The sequence below is a fragment of the Bombus vosnesenskii genome, unplaced genomic scaffold (assembly GCF_011952255.1).
Source record: "Bombus vosnesenskii isolate JDL3184/JDL3185 unplaced genomic scaffold, Bvos_JDL3184-5_v1.1 scf7180000015545, whole genome shotgun sequence".
NCBI classification, from domain to species: Eukaryota; Metazoa; Arthropoda; class Insecta; order Hymenoptera; family Apidae; genus Bombus; species Bombus vosnesenskii.
The window spans coordinates 13,711-18,919 of record NW_022884040.1 but is presented as its reverse complement, the minus strand read 5'-3'; the positions used below and the strand labels follow the sequence as shown (position 1 = coordinate 18,919).

The window sequence follows — 5,209 nt, the reverse complement described above, 5'->3', positions numbered from 1 at the left end:
TATATCCTGTCGATTTAATCGTTACCCCCACGGTGCACCGCGCGCACGGAGATCGGATCGGTGATTTTCACGTGATGTTTCGCAAATCGTGAGGCGCTCGCGTGATTCGCGCGTTTTAAGCGTTCCCGCTCTTCCCGTCCGATAGAAAGAGAAAGGGAACAGGGGGTGGAAGGAAGAGGGAAGATACGTGATGCGGGTTCAACCTGCCGCGGGAACCTTTAAAGAAGGTCGGTGCAGCGGGAGAGATGTAATTTTAATAAATTGGAGAGCAAGTCATTGTAAAAGATTGATATTCAGATGTTGGAGATGCAGCAGATTTACAACTCGCTGGAATTAAGTTAGTTAAGGCGTTGAAAACCTAACGTCTTTTCAAAGGCGTTTGCCGCGTTTCTTTTCAAATCAAAATACATACATACGATACGAAAAATGTATGCGCCTAAAGTTTTAAAGTTAATTTCTATTCAAGGAATGGACTGTTTTATTATAGATTTAGGAAATTGAAAAGAAGCAATTGCTTGTTTCTAAGAAAGAATCGCGAGAAGTACAGTTAGAAACTGTATTGTGAATCACTTTTCCTGGTTTCCGAAACGAGGAAGTGAAAAAAAAAAACGCAGACAAGTCAGCGTTTACCGCAGCTAAATGGAAGATACGCAGGTACGAGTCGTTACAGTTTTGTCGTTGCAACGATTCCCGCTGCGTAATTTGATAATGAACAGTTGAAAAATAGCAGCGTTGTGTCCGTACTCTTTAATATCCCATTATATGGAAGTTAACGACCGGAAAATACACCGCTCGACTACTTGAAGGAAGTAGCTCATGAGCAAGTCTTTTGTATCCTCGCAATGGTATAATTCCTGTAACGTCTCGTTCTCGGAGGATTTATTTCGTTGATTTGTACTTGTTTATTGCTTTTGTGTTTTCATGCATGGAGCATGTCGCATGCGATTCGTAATATGGTTTTAATGGCGTTTCGACTTCAATGATATCAGCGGCTGATTGCGCTTCCCGTAAGAAGCTTCCAATCATTATGTATTTTAGGAACAACAGATAAGGATATTTAGAGAACGAAGTAATTATTCAATTGTTCGCGCAAGAAATACCTGTCTCTTTTTCGAAAGTTATAAATGCTGTTTTCAAAGAGTTCCTTAGCTCACCATAAACCAGATAAGAATCTTTGGTTCCGACTAGAAAAAGAAACCTTCAGATCAAACCGAAGGGGGTTCGGATTATATTTTCTAATCGTATTTGTATATTTCTTTTTACGGTCAGCTTGTCATCCACGTACAATCGAACAGAGAGTCCATTAATTATTTCCCTTCGACTTGTTTCAGGGGGAGCATCTCGGAAGCCATGCCGGCTGACGAGTTCGCTGGAAATCGAAACAGAAGCAAACCAAGACTGCAACCACCTTAACGAACCGCTATTATCACTGGCAAGGTCATCGGGCAGACCGGATCTAATCATGCTCACGCCGACCATGCTTCCTGTGCACTCGTTTCTCTTTCTTAACGACGTCAACCAGAAGATCGGGTGCTAAAAAATTCGAAATCGAGTTGATTGAAAATCTCAAGGAATATTAAAAAAAAAATACGAATAAACAATTTGATATAGAAATCATCCATTTTGGGCAAAGAAAAGAAACAATCAGAAAAAGGAATAACCACAGAAGCTCTGAATTTCATTGCTTCCTAATGGTACTTCCTTGGATATTTTTACATTCTGGAGGCGTGAACGAACTCTGAAAAACAGAAGCGACTTCTATCGGATGATCGAAAGAACTACCTGGACACTGAGTATAATTATTCACACGTGCGGATGCCATTTCCGGCATGTTTCTCCATGAAGAAGGTCAGCTTCAGTTTTTGCCACTTGTAGATAGAAGTTGAAGTGGCGGACGTCTTAACGAGGTTGCTAGAATGTCAAACAAATAGATGAGGGAAATATTATGAAGATATATTTATGAATATCTAATTGAGCATTTAATTAAGAACTTAATCGAAAGACCAAAATAAGTTGGTTCTTGAGACCAAGTACCTATCTAAGTATAATAGTCTTTCGTACTTACGGTTTAGTAAGAGGACTCGAGTAAAACGATTACTCGTTAAAAGGAACAATAGAATAATCGTGCCTCCGCAGACGGTGGTCTCTGCTTTCATGCCTCATCGCGGAGAATCTCAGCGAAAAAAGTGTCCCGAAGCGTGAGCTGAAAGGTGGCTATGTAGGCTGCCTAATGAATGCCGTCGCCATGGCGGAGCTGGCGTGTAGCAACTCCCTAAGTCCAGGAACCTAATCCCGCGTCAGAAAGACAAAATTCGCTACGGAGAAAAGTAAACAAAAATATATATATAGGGAAGAAGAGACAAAGATTAAAGATTGTTAAGAATTAGAGGTAATTTAATGATAAAAGGGAGAAAGAATTGTGCAAAAATTCTACTGGGAAAGAAAAGATAGAAGAAGCCTCCAACGAGAAAGACGTGCTCAGAGGCGAGTCCCGCGTAGCGCCATGTAGAGGAGCAGGAAGAAAATATTGGTAATCTCCTCGAACAACGAGCGCTTGATATTCACAATTAGAACTCGATATCTTAGCTTCTTATAATATCCTAATAAAATGTTATTTATCGATTACAATTGTCCTGTCGTATTTTATAGTGTTTGCTTTATAAATGTGAACTTTATTCAAAAAGAGTTCATCGATGATTATCCATTACAGGTTGTTAATAAACCTGAATTATGCACAAAGGAATTGCCGTTAATAACTTAAGATTCTCTGCCCGTCGTACAGGGTACATATAGTAATTATTCTCGACGATCGTAACGTTTAAGTCCAATTCGAGCTTATAGTCCCATGCGAGTTAATCAACGACAATAGTTTGAATTTCTATTTGTTCGTTTGTCGTCTGTTTATATCCGGAGCACCTGCTGTAAACCAATACAAAATTTATTAGATCTATAAATAACACATATAAAACTTATTAATTTATAATTAATATAAAATAGGAGAGCACGAAACTTCCTATTTTATGAATATGTTAAATCTTTGTAAAAAAATACCATATCATTAGTATCTTTTTAATCGTTCCAAAGGATTTAGCTGCATAAAGCTGTGACCCTTGGAAGAATCGATGTTCACGCGTAACAAATTGAAATTGTGCGAAGGTTCCGGTACGAACATCACAAGCGTCGATACCAGGGGCACAGGCACATGTTCTGGGTTCATTATATATTTATAAAGGGCTGACGATTCAGTGGATGGTCCGGGTAAATTTAAATTGTAAATGAACGCATTGCTGGTTTCAAGTAAAAGCCTGGATAAGAGCGGATATGGTATGAGAGTCTGTCGTGGAAGGGGGAACAGGCCGCTTTTATTTGTAAAGTTTGAATCTCCTCGATATTGAAGATGTTGAAGCTGCAAGTATGTATTTCATTTTAATCCATTCGAGACCGAGATTTAATTGTAAGACGATACCTAGGTGTCGCTACGATTTGAATGTTTAGTTAGAATGATTCTGTGTTTTACTCTCTCCAGGGTATCCTTTTCATACTTTGATTTTAAATCGATGACAATCTTAAATAGTATGCCTCATATTTTAAAAATATAAAATTATATACTATGTTATTCTATAATGTATTATGTACAGTTAAATATATATATAATAATTCTATATTGAAAAAAATATGAAATTAACATGATATATACATTACTACATAAGTTATATATAAAATATGTATATTATACCCTTGCCTACTGACTGATATGAATTTCTTTCGGTCTCGAATGCGTTAAAAGAGAGCGCAAAGAAGGCGAAATTACTTATTGTAATTAGTACAACGACCTGAGCGGCAGACAGATACAAGAAAGAAGGAATATTATATTAGCGGCATTATCATGTTTTTGCTCTCTTTAAGTCTTTCATCGAGACAGACAATCTACAGGTATTAATCGACCAATTTCTCCAAGCTGATAACTTCCAATTGATGTTTATATATAAGAAGTGTTATGTGTTAATCTGTCTAAATGTTTAAAAGGTGTTATAAATTAAATGTTGTTAAACGATACGTAATTGCCTTTTGATCGTAAATTTTACTATCAAGGGGTCTTTTATGTATGCGTAATCATTGTGAATTATAACAATTTTTGTGATCGATATTAAAGGTGTTTAAAAGCATGTATTTTTTTCTATATTATTATTCTCCTATATTATTATCCTATATTATTATAGCATTCCTATATTATTATAATATCCAATTACATGTTGATACACAAGATATACAGATTATTATTTATAACGTTTTGGTTTTCTTAATTGAGTCATTCATTTAGTACAAATGATAAGAAATTAGTAATAATTCACAAAAAAAGGATATCGTAGTAGAAATATTATAAAAAAAACATTTTCTGTTTTAGTGTAGAGTTACTCCTTCTTACAGACAGTGTCGTACAAATCTGTACGTCTCTGAGAAAATGTAGGTATCTGAGCCCTTACTTCCTCAACAACTTTTAGATCTGATAGAAAAAAGAAACATACGAAGTAATAAGTAATGCTTACTAATAAATTCAACAAATACAGAGGAAGATGGCTAAATCGATAAATTAACGAGACTAAAAATTAATTACATCATGGATCTCTCGCTTTTAATTTCAAGCTGTAAATTACCGATATCGGTGACTGCCATATTCTCTTGAGTTTCCAAATCGTAAAGGATCTTTCCCCAGGGATTGGCCAACTGTGTATGTCCCCATGCGACGTAACTTGCTTAAGGAACACGAGCCGGTGATATGCAGGCAACGTATAATTGATTATCATTCGCTCTGAAACGCTGAAGTAATGACCAGTGCAGTGGTCCAGTGGTCATATTGAATGCCGCTGGATATATCGGCATTTGGCAACCTAACCCAGAGAAGCAGGAAATATGAAGCCACCGAATACCAATTAACTTCGTAGTTGCACGGTTCACATTCCATCATTTCTGAATATGCGAGGACAGTCCTCTTATTGTGCTTTTAATTCTTTTATTTGTTTCATTTTCAGCAAATATACTGGTTTTTTAAATTAAGCTTCTTTTTATACAGAGTTACAGATTATATTAATTTTATATAGAATATATTTAAGAAAGATATTTAATTTTTTGCTAGTTAAGTATTGATCGATTAAGTTACTGTACCTTTGTACCGATAAATGCGTGCCATTTCCTCGAATCTAATATCATA

The 5,209-nt window shown here is 36.2% G+C and overlaps 1 long non-coding RNA gene across 1 annotated transcript; it reads right to left on the bottom strand.

Annotated features, from left to right (window-relative positions):
- Positions 1–1,222: 1,222 nt before the first annotated feature.
- On the bottom strand, positions 1,223–2,588 carry LOC117241257. Its single transcript, XR_004494931.1, has 3 exons — positions 2,066–2,588; positions 1,783–1,911; positions 1,223–1,533 (listed from the first exon to the last, which is right to left on the bottom strand). It is a non-coding gene; the product is annotated as an uncharacterized LOC117241257 (long non-coding RNA).
- Between the last annotated feature and the right edge of the window lie 2,621 nt (positions 2,589–5,209).